General features: G+C 36.2%; 1 long non-coding RNA gene across 1 annotated transcript; it reads left to right on the top strand.

The window, feature by feature from the left end:
* Positions 1 to 8,492: 8,492 nt before the first annotated feature.
* LOC135226345 (uncharacterized) lies at positions 8,493 to 9,720 on the top strand. Its single transcript, XR_010317210.1, has 3 exons — positions 8,493 to 8,959; positions 9,265 to 9,345; positions 9,491 to 9,720. It is a non-coding gene; the product is annotated as an uncharacterized LOC135226345 (long non-coding RNA).
* Positions 9,721 to 13,993: the final 4,273 nt, after the last annotated feature.

Below are 13,993 nucleotides of genomic sequence, written 5' to 3'. Positions count from 1 at the left end.
CCACTTTCACCCTTGACAACCGTAATAAGTCTTCATAGCTCCATCTTCAACCAGACGTGGGAATCTTATTATGAATAGTAATGAACAGCAAATTGTGCTATTCCTTGTAGTTATTGCAAGCAAGCTAATGTGGGTGGCATCCTATAGTTACTATAGAAAGTGGTCTCCCACTACCGCTGCTGCAGTACGTTCCGGAATTATGGAATCTTAAATATTCCGTTCCCGGTTCCCTCCAGGACGATGTTGTACTGGAGCATCTTTTAAAGCACTGGAGTGGAATTGTTAAATACAAAGATAAGATAGATGCTTCACGAAACTGACGACAGTGATTTGGTTAAGACTTAAAAGGTATTTCACAAAAAAAAAAAAAAAAAAAAAGGGCCAGTCGGATAATTCTTTTATATTCCATGAGTTTATATAATATATATATATTATAATATATATATAATATATATATATATTATATATATATTTGTAAAGTATAAAATGATCCGTTTTCTTCGGCGAAATCGAGTTGTCTGTACAGCGTATAAGCAAAGCCACCGAAGTGGTTTTGTTATAATGCTGTATGAGCCGGTGGCCATGAAACTAACCATGGCTTGGTGGTGGCCTGCCCTATATAGTTGCCAGCAGCACGATTATGTATAGATTTAACCTTAAATAAAAACAAAACTACCGGTGTTAGAGGGCTGCAATTTCTTATATTTAATGATTGGAGGGTGGATGATCAACATACCAATTTGCAACTCTCTAGCCTCAGCAGTTTTTTTTAAAATCTGAGGACGGAAAGAAAAAGTGCCGATAGAAAAAAGTGCGGACGGACGGACAAAGCCATCTCAATAGTTTTCTTTACAGAAAACTAAAATGGTAGACAGTTTCGTTAGGAAAATGGACAAATTCTTGTTGTTTGTTGACGTTTTCAGTATTATAGTAACATTATATCTCATGGATGGGAATTCTGTGCTGCTGAGTAATATTTCAATTCATGTCTCTTGACTGAATACTGAATCGGTAATGGGATTCAACTCTCTCTCTCTCTCTCTCTCTCTCTCTCTCTCTCTCTCTCTCTCTCATGATGGAAAATGCACCCGACTGTCTGCTTAAGGTGCCTGGTTTGACCTGGATCGCAGAGGAGGTTGTCTTTGTCTCTACTAAATAATGTTCCCAAGTTGACCTATGTAGTGAATCATGTGCAATGAGGTCAACTGAAGTCGCAACCCGAGATTCACTGAGACCAGTAACAACCATGAACGATCAATACACATTCAAAATACTTAATATTATCAAATCACGATTAGACACTGGAGGGCCTTAATATTCCGTCTCTTTTAAAACCATCGCACAACCAGGATTAGTTCGGACACTTCATTCACGTTATTTTTAGTTTTCTGTACCAAAAAACTATTGAGATGGCTATTTGTCTGTCCCTCTGCACTCTTTCCCCCGGCCCTCAGATCTTAGAAACTACTGAGGTAGACGGCTGCAAATTGGTATGGTGGATCATCCACCCTCGAATCTTCAAACACACTAAATGGCAGTCTATTAGCCTCAGTAGTTTCTATTTTATTTAAGGCTAAAGTTAGCCATGACGTGCGGTGCCAACAACAAAAGGCCACCACCGGGCCGTGGCTAACAAGCTTCATGGACAGTGGCTGAGAGTTTCATACAGCGTTGTACGCTGTACAGAAAGCTCAGTTTTCATTCTGAAAGCAAACATTTGGGGGAATAAAGAGCGTTTCGTTCTTTTTTTTTTCTTTTTTTTTTTTAGAGTTGCGAGACAGACAAAGTATTGTCTAAATGGAGCTGAGGTCTTACACGTCATTTCGATTGTTTCTCTTTTATTAAGTTAGAGTTGCGGGAAAGACAACGTAATGTTCTACATAGCTCTGGTCTTGAGAGAGAGGGAAAAGGCAAGGAAGCAGGAGTCATGATAACGGGAGAACGCTTTTAAGTCTCATTTACCGTCAATGTTTATGAATGTTTCAGATTTCCACTGGTATTGAAGGTACAAAGGATCATTTTCATAATTGTCATTTCTATATGTTATTTTATTCATTAGAAAAAACAGACAGAGGACACAGTACGCATATCAGTCTTGAATTATAACGCTTTTTTATTCCCTTAATTGACTCAACAAAATAAACATATAAAATCAGCGTAGCATAGTTAAAATCGTAAACGGCGAATTTCTACCAAGTAAGAGATCAGTCAGAGATCGGAGATAAGCAACTGATCCCCGTACATTTTACATCGCCGTTTATTTCAGTTCCAGTTTTTGAAATTGAACAGTTTTTTTACGTCAGATTTATATACAAAGTGAAACGCTTATCAAGGAAAATTCCTTAATGGGGTATTCTCAATGCTCTAGGGGTGAAAATAGCCCGAGAATCTACCGATAAAAACCGTATGGGATTTTGTTTTAAAAGCATTTTTCGAAGCTTTCTCTACAAAATAAATTGTTAAACTCAGCTTCGACAGGGAGAGGAGGGTGGCAATGCAATATCGGAAGGGAAATATTGCATTTTTTCTTACCTGTTAACGGTTTGCCATCATCCTTTGTTTTTATGATGCGGGGATCCGTCTCTTCTCACTTGTGATTTCAACTGGTCATCAAAAACGGAGCCACGAAGAAGAATTTCATGTCTATGGCCTGACCTCAGGCATCGATTTTATGATTTCCCTTTTTTTTCTCTTTCACATAGCCAAACACACACACACGCGAACTGGCGGTTACTTTCAAACGATGTCTTTAGTATGTTTGATGTCACCTTGATTAGAAATACATTGTGTCAAAATTTCCGGTAAATATACCTTCAAGGTTAGGTGCAGGGTCAGTGAATAATAAGAGGGTGTAGTTTTCAATATTTAAAGTTCTGAATATCAGTACAAAGAGAGAGAGAGAGAGAGAGAGAGAGAGAGAGAGAGAGAGAGAGAGAGAGAGAGAGAGAGGGTGCGGGCGAGGCGGGGTTGGGGGTGGGAGGCCTTGAATAATGCAACCACATCCAGTACTGTTTCATATTCATTGAATGTAAATTTGGCAGTACTGGGGCAAGTTCATTGCAGAAATATTTTGCACTACTTGGTGCATATTTATTCGAGTCACCTGTTGTTGTATATTTCTTCCAGAAAATAAATGTTTTACAGCACTGGGCATATTCATTGCAGAAATATTTTGCAGCACAGGACATATTCATTGCAGAAATATTTTGCAGCACTGGACATATTTATTGCAGAAATAATTTGTAGCACTGGGGCATATTCATTCCAGAAACCTTTTGCAACACTGAGGCATGTTCATTGCATATATATTTTGCAGTACTGGGACATATTCATTCCAGAAACCTTTTGCACACTGTGGCATATCCATTACAGAAAGATTTTGCATTACTGTGGTATATTCATTGCAAAAAAGTTTTGTGGTACTTGGGCATATTCATTGCAGAAACATTTTGCGGTACATTTTGTAATACTGGTCCATAATTCATAACAAAGAAACCTTTTTGGAGTACTGGTGCTTAGTTCCATTGCCAGAAACCTTTTGCAGTACTTGTGCATATGTTCATTGCAGAAACATTATTTGCAGTACTGGTGCATATCCATTGCAGAAAACCCTTTGCAGTACTTTTCATTGCAGAAAACATTTTGGCAGAAACCTTCTTTGCTGTACTGGTGGATATTCATTGCAGAAAACGTTTTCGGCTCCAGTACTTGGGCATATTCATTGCAGATACATTTTGCTGTGCGTTATGCAGCAGCTTCTCTCTGCACAAGAGGAGCGACCAGCGTTGGTCATAATTGAATCTGCTACTTACTGCCAATAGGTTTTCAAATTAAGTGAGAAAAAAGTCCTGAGTTGAACGACTTTATCTAACTCTCTTGCAAAGGTTCCTATAAGCATGCATATGAAAAATAAGTTATTATATACTTGTTTACATAAAGAGTCATATAGAATTAAGACGAAGACCAGCCTTCTCAAAACAGCATTGCAATTAAAAGTGAAGTTCGAGGAGATGTAAACAATGAGAAAGAGAGAATAGCTATAAAGAAAAGTTATATATGTTGAAACAAGTTTGCATACTTTATGCGCTCTGAAGTCTGAAGAGGACATTAATAATTCTCGCCACTTCGAAAGGAATGGAAACAAGAGACAGCTCAAAAGAAGAACGAAGGACATGTTTCAGTCAAGCACCCATGTCAGCAGACATACGAGCATCTGCTAAAAACTGTTGATTAACACACGGACAAACGCCAAGAAACGAGAAAGGAGAAGCAACTCTACTTTCCAACATAGTTGAATCTCGCCTGAACTTTACGCAAAGTGAGCAATATATATCGGTGGGAAACTGAATCCTCATTTCGATGCTTAAGATCGGCATCTTTATTTTTTTTATGAGGGAAGTAATGAAGAAAAGTCCTGATTAATAAGTTCCAGACTGAATATATATATATATATATATATATATATATATATATATATATATATATATATATATATATATATATATATATTATGTTATGTATATACGTATGTATGCATATGAGAAACCTCGTATGAGTATATATTTCTCGAGTGAATGTAAATATAAACCTACCACCTGAACAAATAAAAATGTCCTTAAACAGTTACAAACGACGCCGTTCGAGTCACACCACTAGCACCATTTGGTGTCCTATTGAGGGGGAAGGTGGTAAAGATATCTAAAAATAATAATTAAACGGTTGGACAAATGACATCAGTAAAATTGAAGGGACATGACACGATTCTTGATCCTAAAGGGAAGGATCGGGCAACATCCTTGAGAAAAGATTGTTTGATGAGAAGAGATATTAGCGATCCGACTTTCTGTAAATCCTTTCTTCGTCTCACAACACCAATATCTTTTTTTTTTTTTCTTCTCAGAGGTTGAACCATTTTCTGAAAGCTCTACTTTTTCTCTAAGAGCTGCGCATTATACTCCTCCAACTAGAGCTCCAGTGAAGAGAAAAAATCAGTTAGAGGAACTGAAGGAATCCCAAGAAAACTCATAATCACATGAGTCAATGAAATGGAAAAGTAAATCCACAATAATACGTCTGTTTGATTTTGTTGTTTAAAATACAAAGCAGATTTTTTTATATGTCTGTTTGATTTTTTTTATCTAAAATACAAAGCAGAAAGCTTTCGATGACGTGCACGGTCCTCTGTGTCAATCTGACTATAATTACACACAGTGTAATAACAAAAGCAAAGTGTAAATAACAAAATCAAACTGACATATCATTGTGGATGTACCTTTCCAACCGAAGGAATGTCTTTATTAACATGAATGTTATATAATTTCCTTTATTTCTATTTCTAGCTTCAACGTTTGCGATTAATCCAATTGTAAAATGTTTGAAAAATTGTAATTTAATGAATGATCAGCTCAGTGGTTTGGTAAAGCTGTTTTAATAATAGGATAACTTTAATAATATAACAACAATAATTACCTTAAAACTATTTTAATAATGATAATAATTCTGTTAATAATAATAAGTCCCTTGATATTTGCTCTCTGTTAACCCCGGTCAGGAAACGACTCTCTCTCTCATTATTCTTCGTTGAACTGAAAGCCGGACGCTGGGCTTCAGCGGGATTTTGCAGGATCTCCATTTCATTGCGATCTAATGATAGCATTTGTAAAGGAACCTGAAAATCAACGACGTTGCAAATCTGCATAAGGACAATGTATCTGTCTATAGAGAGAATGAACTCTCTCTCTCTCTCTCTCTCTCTCTCTCTCTCTCTCTCTCTCTCTCTCTCTCTCTCTCTCTCTCTCTCTCTCTCTCTTCGAACAGAATAAATACAGAACGATCGATGCAATGGAAGAAAATCAAGAGGGATTTGAATATTCAGAAATTGATGACAAACAATAAGAGAAGCATTCTTTGTCTTTAGTAACTTCACCTATTGGGTTATTGATTAATTTCGTGAAGATACTACGTTATGATACCCATTATTATTGCGGAATTTGATATACTATCAGGCTTTAGTGTCGTGGATGTATCAATCCCCAATTCCGACTTTCATTTTCTAAACGGCTCGGCGAAATTAATGTTGCTGTACCCAAGCTAAATAATTTCAATACCGTAAGGTTCAATACATGTGAATGTGTGGAATGTAAACTTTTCAAAAGGCAATGCTGGCTAATTGAAAATGTAAACAATCAAAGTTTATATCAGAAAGTATAGTTTTGCTTTCATGGCAAACGAAGTGACAGGAAATCAGCCATGGGGACTCGGCAGACGTCACTGAAATTCTCCGCAGAATTGCTTTCAAAAATAGATATTGTGGATTGAAAACATCGCTAATTGAGAATCTCTTCCACCAATACCTCAAAGAACACACCAAAAGATTTTCTTTTATTCTGGTCATCTGAAGGTTGTTTACTTTTTAGGTATTTGTAAAATAACACTATTTAATTGGTTTTTTGGTCCTTCAGTCCGCACTTTTTCTTTCCGTCCTCAGATCTTAATAACTACTGAGGCTAGAGAGCTGCAAATTGGTATATTGATAATACACCCAACAATCATCAAATATACTAAATTGAAGCCTTGTAGCCACCCCAGTAGTTTTTTTGTTTTTTTTTTCAAGGATACAGTTAGCCATACTCGTGCTTCTTGCAACGCAAAAACACAGGCCACCACTGCCACCTGAGAGTTTTATGGGCCGCAGCTCATACACCATTATAACGATTATAACGAGACCACCGAAAGATAGATCTGATCTATTTTCGGTGGCCTTGATTATACGCTGTACAGAAAACTAGACTGAGCCGAAGAAACTTCGGCGCATTTTTGACTCATCACTTAAAACGGATATCAATTCTTTATTCACATCAGATGTCCGAACCATTTGCAAATTCATAAACGCCCTTCTGCCCTGATCTCCGTAACGAACACTGACACCATCTGAAATCAATCTTCACGGGCATTTACCGGGAGGGACGCGGAAAGAAGAAAGTCGGCATTTAAGCTGAAGCCTGAGAACTCGTTGGTGGTTTCCATTGAAACCTGAATGCAAATGGATGCATTTGCAGGTTCATCTTCGTCTTTTCATCCTTCAGCTGATGGCATTTTAGCCCTGACGTGTCTCTGAGGTGTAAGTCGCTTCTTCTGTGTCCTCGTTGGGGAATGGAAAATGTCATAGAAAATCCTCACGGAATGTTGGACTTTCTCCAAGTGTAGGTTGAGGTCATTGGTTGATTTAAACTTTGTAGATAGTTTCTAAACCTTTTTAATTCACGGGAATTTGCGAATATTTCCTAATTTGAAAAATCCATATTTGTTGACCTCTTGATCAGAGTTTTTGTCAACATCTGTTCCTTTTTGCATTTTTCAATTTCTTGTGATTTTTCCCTTTTAGTTCGGTTCCTGTTCCTCGTCTGCTTAGTTTGTGATAATGAAACTGATGTAATGCCTATGTAAATAGCAAAATCATATATCGTGTATATATATATATATATATATATATATATATATATATTATATATATATATACTAATATATATATTTATATATATATTATTTATATGTTCTGTATGTATATATATATATAAAGAAATTCTTATATGTATTATATATATATATATATATATATATATATTATATATATATATATATATATATATATAAAGGTTTTTGCCAAAAAGGAAAAAAATGAAAAGCGATATAGCCAAGCACTTTCCGTCTAGTACGACCCTTTACTCAGGCACAACTGATCTTACAGAGGAAAAACATAGTCAAAGTAGGCTTAATATCCAAACTGACATTACAAGATTAGCAATAAGGTCGATTTCACTCTACAGAAACGAGGAAAAGCTTGAAGGCAGGATAAGCGAATTTTTAGGCTGCCACACCTTGGAGGATACACACGTGGTCAACAGATGATTAATCCAGAAAACAATACATTTTGGAAAAACAAGGAGGCATATACAACGTATTATCATGAACCTCACAAAAATGTTCCCCCAAAAATTAATGAAAAGACGAAAAAAAGAATATAAATATATCGAGTAACTGTAATAAATTAGTTAAAGGTACTTTTTGTTTTGTTTGTTTAGTTCCATCCAGTTTTTCCAGTCCCGATTTGTTTTAGAGTTTGAAGAACCTGATGTGTGTGTGTGTGTGTGTGCATACATACTGGATACATATAAAAATTTGTCACCCTTGTCTAAACACGTAATATATTATATGACGTGTATGTATCACATTACCGTGATTCATATACATACATCGAGCTACAAATGTCCTTTAATATCTAAATCGCTCTACCTCGGAATTAATATATTTTCATATACTAGCAAACTTACCCATCTACGATGGGTGATAAAATACGGGTGCAGAAGTGAAAAATTTATATGTACTATTTGTCCAGCAATATTAAAATAAGGGCAATTTTTATACATACCTACTACAGAACCTCTTTGTACACAATATTATCAGTTTATCCACATGTTGAAGAATTATTTTATATTCTAATTCTGTAGAAAATTTATAAAATTGTGTATATATATATATATCTAAGTTCATATTTGTTTTATCCTTGAAACCCCCTTTTGCCATACAAAGCAAAATCAAAAAGAAATACTGGGAGTTTCAAGGATAATATGCTCAGTCCATAGATGGCTCTGCTGGCTGTATTTTAATATTTGCAGTTCCTGATTCCATCATCCTTGGGAAAAAATTTTCACCTACTGGTAATTAGAGAAGAGTGAGGAAGCAGATCAGCCATATTGGATAATGTTTTCTTCTAGTGAAGAAGTGCTATGAAGATGGAGTAGCACTTTAATTTAAGGCCACCTCTCCTGCAATTGCCTACCACGAGTGCTACCATGAAGAGTGCAATATCAAGATTTCCGAATACATACTTCTCAACAATGGGATATTCTGCTGCTCTTCGATTTGCTTTGGGATTTTAAGGATATGGCCTACCAACCCAGTAAGTTTCCTATGATTTTGTGGCATATGGTTCAACTTTGGTTAGGGGGTTATAATATTTGAAATGAATATTAATCATCCAAGTCTTTAGCCCTAATTATAAATTTTCTATGGATTGTATGCTAATTATAAAATTACTAGGGCTATTTCTAGATTAATTCCAAATCTTTGTTTTGTGCATAGGATAGCCTAGTGGGTGTTCAGATTTGCTTAAATCGATTTTTTTTCCTGAGTGTTTTTTCATATTTAATTTAATATTGCATAACTTAGAATTTTAGTGAGCCTAATTTTTTAATTTGTTACTAGGCTAGGTTACTTGTGCTTGCTGGAAGGTAGCCTAGTATCATCGGCTTCAGTCATCTTCCTGGTCTTGGCAAATTTATTTAGGTACCTAATTCAGTTATATGTAATGTGATATTGGCATATTTGCATTTGATATTTATATATTGTATACCATTCATTATTGCTTATTAAGGGACTTTAGATAAATGTTAAGTTAGGTTTTTAATGGAAATTTGTTCGTGGTTTGCAGAATCCATAGTTTTCAAAAACAGGCAAGAGTTGAGTGGGTTCTACCACAGGCAGTCACTAGTGATTGAGGATTCCACTTCAGCCATCAGAGTTCCATTGCTTTGCCATATTTAATATTTATTCAATATAAATAAAGAATCTAATATTTTTTAATTTTAAAGTTTCTTTATCCAATATTGACATTAAAGTTATTGTTACTCTGCTCTCGCTGCTCTTGTTATATTTGGAACATTCTGTTTTTTGTTTTTGAAACCACAACATAATTTCAAGTTGGCAGAGTCAGTTGCTCTGCTCATCGCCACACACAGTTGGCCATGCGTGAACATGGGTGACGGCAGAAACACACCAACACGATCCAAAGTCTGGCCATGCGACTTGTTTGCAGTGAATGAGAAGGCCAGATTGATGGGAAACTGCCTGCGCCGTAACTGGAACGGAAACGAAGGCATCAGAGGAATCCGAGGGATGAACAGACGTTTGCCGGTGTGAGGGCCCGTTGCTATAACTGCTTCGATGACGTGGGAGTTTAGCTCCATAACGGTGTACCTTGTTCCATTGCATTGTCCATTGGCAGGATCGAAATTCCGAAGCAACATTACCGGGCAGTACTTCTTCAATGTTATTTTGTGCACAGGCAGTCCTGATGGATTTAAGTTATTAAAAAAATTTTGCAGATTTGATGATAATTTTCATCTTCTATTATGTCCAAGCTGAAATATTCACGACTTTCTCCGGGGAAGTTGTACAAAATTATGTATGAAAATTCGTAAAGTAACTAAGTCTACGGGAATAACCAGCCTCGTTTCACGGCCAGAAACAGCTCCGTTTCAGGGAATCCCTTCTCACCCCCACCCCCTACAAAAGAGGGGGGTTAGGTTGGATGAAACCCCATTACAAACCATCTCAGGGGTCCCCACCATAACCCTGCCAAGTTTCATGCCCATCTGACCAGCCGTTTGGTCGTGATTGAATGACAGACAGACAGATAGATGGATAGATAGATATTTTTATTGACCACAATACAAAATAATATAAATTTTACAGAAGAGTATTTGGTCCAAATTACAAAATTGAGTACAGTAGATTTTTTAAAATCTCTTATACAAACTAAATGAATTTCAATTACACATATATTGTACTAAAACTAAAACAAAACCAATTCAACTATACCCCATCAACAAGTTCCTGTAATTACATTTTACACATTATAATAACATGTTACATTCAATACAAGGAAAGAAGCTTATGCACAATTTTACATACTACATCATAATTGGTTCTGGTTACTAGCAAGTCTAAAGCTGTGGTAACGTTATACGTCCCTACCTCTTCTGTTCCACCGACCTGTCTCAACTGCCAATGAATGAGCACTTAACCGCATTCTTGTCCATGATACACGTTCTGTTTCATTAAGTCTTAATTGGTTTGTATAAATGACATGAACGACTAAATCTGGGCTAACAGTTTTATAGAACACAATCCTATTGGAATTGGAGTTTCTGACCTTTAATTGCAGTTCACATTTTCCTTCCTCAATATCATCAGTATTATCAGAGATAAGGTTTCGTATATACCTCGGAACAGAGTCATTATAGTTCATCACTATTCGCATGGCGTGAATTAAAGGTTCATCATTCACATTATTCCTTTCAAGCGACATTTTTTTGAAGAATGTTCTTTGCCTCGATTTTATTAATGCCCTCATCGGTGGAAGTCCCAGTTCTACCATACATACGTCATTATTAGTAGTTTTTCTGACCCCCAAAAGTAGTTTAATACACCATTTATATTGCTTTTCGATGGGTTTCATATCACCATTTAGCCATGACTCACATGAATATAATATAGTTGACATAATAGCAGCATCAAAATTTTCTTCTTAACTAAAAATGGCACATCATTGTTTCTACTTATAAATGAAATAAATTTCAGAGTATGACACATTTTACTTATTGCATGCTGCTTGATAGCTGTTGTGGGAGAACTATCATCCGTAAAGGGACTGCCTAAATAAATGTACTGATTACAGTAACTAATCACATCAGAATTACATACTATGGGTTCTTTGTCTTCCCTAGTACCATTAATCACCATAAATTTAGTTTTACTGACATTACGCCCATTATAGTATGATGTTTAACCAAAGGGGAATTTTTTAGTCAATAAGAGATTTGTCGGCTCACGGGCGCGAACCATCGATACCAACAAATCCAGGACGCACAACTAAACATATATGAAAATATATTAATTCCGAGGTAGAGCGAATTAGATATTAAAGGACATTTGTAGCTCGATGTATATATACACACAGATATAGATATATATATATATATATATATATCGTAATGCCTTCATGATACTTGTCCGCAGTAAAATGAATGAAATATGGTCAGTCACAAAAACCATTGCAAATAACATCAGCGCAATCCATTAGTGGCTCTCCTGGGATCATTTTATCTTGGATATTTTTCTAGATACATTTGTGGTAAATATGATAAATGTATCTCAATATTGTAATTACCCTGACTCGTCTAGTGTTTGCAATGCAGTTCATATCTAATCTCTAATGAGATGATATCTTGTGATTAATTGCATAAGAACGATGCAAAACAATTATGGGTTTTCACTTACAATTTAAATCCTTATTTAATACGATAGATTTTTTATATGTTTAACATTTGTGATTGCTGATCAGGACCAGAATTCAAACTCTTGATAACGTCGGAAAAGAAGCAGCAAGAGAATGGAATGTTCTAAAAAGTATGACTCAGGCAATATCAAATTATCAAGTATTTGAAAATCAGAAAAAAAGCAGTGATATTTGATGCGACCTTTGCTAACTTAGGTAGAATAGCGTTGGAAAATACCAAGAAATTGTTACAGTTCATCAAAACTGTAAATATATCTTGGAATCTAACAATGATGGAATCATTAGTTTGACTTTAAGGTTTGAAGAGATAAACACCACCAGTCTGACTATTAAAGTTTTTAGCATAACAAATAGAACTGGTCGGAATTCAATCAAGATTCACTAAAGACGCATTACTATAGTAGATTTACATCAACCATGCATTTGATGTCTAGGCCAGTCCCTTACGACGCTCCTGATTGCCTGTTGATAAGCCAATCGCAGGGCAGGAATCTTTCAGTCTCTCGAGAGAGTTCACATAGGCAGGATGAATGTTCCACCTCTCCTGAAAGACGTATCTCTCAGGAGAGGGGAAACATACATCCTGCCCATGTGAACTCTCGAGAGAGACTGAGAGTTTCCAGCCCTGCGATTGTTTTATCTACAGCCAATCAGGAGCGTCGTAAGGGACTGGCCTAGACATCAAATGCACGGTTGATGTAAATCTACTATCGTAATTGTTTTTTTTTTCTCTCTCTCTCTCTCTCTCATAATAGTAAACAGCTCTTTGGTCACTTATATTTTTTGATACATGGAAAATCCCTTGTGCTCTACCAGCTTATGCAAGTGGTGATAAAGATAATGTTACCAGTTACAAACCCACCTCTCTCTTCTTCATCTTTCCCACCGTTATCCCTACACTAAGGGGTCGGTTGCCTGTGCCCGTTTCCATACAACATCAGGCATGGTTAATTATTTGGCAAGGGGTTTTTACGACCACATGCCCTTGCTGTCATCAACCAAAGTTATTGGCGGTGGGTCTCTCCTTTGACTAAAAAATCCACTTGCAAGGCAGCAGTTTTATGAAAAATACTTGAAAAATAACAGCTAATCAGTTGTCTTATCTTGGGATTAGTCTCCTTTCAAATACCCAGCTTGGCTTCGGAGCAAAGTTGTCAGCAATTACCACCCTTTTCGAGCAACTGAGTAGTTCTCCCAAAATACGAACCACAGGTAAAATATCTATGAATCTTTCATGATCTTTCAAACGCTTTTGACAGTTTTTTTGGGACCAGTTGCCGAGTGATTTAAACGAAATGGGTAGACTGTCCCATTTTAAGAATAGTATCAGAAAGTACCTTCTATGTACTAAAACTTAGACACCTTAGCATTTTATAATTTTTACTGCTAGGTATAAAACTAGAGAATGCATGTTTAGATAGGTGTATATATTCGTCTCTTTTTATTTTGAAAAAAGAACTTATTGTCCTTAACCTTTTTACTTTTATTAGATTAGGTACGATGCTTATATATTTTGTTTTCTATGTGTAATGATCGCAGAAGAATGGTAATAAAGTTATTTATTTTTATAGTTCATATGAATAACTTGTCACCCCCTCCCCGCGTCTCTTTACTCGGCTCCATCCCAGTCTCTCTCCTCTCGCGAGAGCTGTGTCCAGGTAGTGAACTTTTGTATCCCCTTTTAATGAAGCTTTTATGAATACGCTCTGGCATGAAGGGTTCCTATAATTTTCTTACGAGAAACTGGAACCCAAATTGGCCTAGAGAGAAAGCAAGAAAATAAGGGGGAAAAACGTCTAAAGATCAAAGGAGCCTGAGACTTCTGAAAGGGTCACGGGAAATCTTTGCAAGTTA

Source organism: Macrobrachium nipponense, chromosome 14 (genome assembly GCF_015104395.2).
Source record: "Macrobrachium nipponense isolate FS-2020 chromosome 14, ASM1510439v2, whole genome shotgun sequence".
In the NCBI taxonomy this organism is placed as follows: domain Eukaryota; kingdom Metazoa; phylum Arthropoda; class Malacostraca; order Decapoda; family Palaemonidae; genus Macrobrachium; species Macrobrachium nipponense.
Note: the sequence above shows the minus strand (reverse complement) of the source record. Positions and strands in the feature narration are given on the sequence as shown.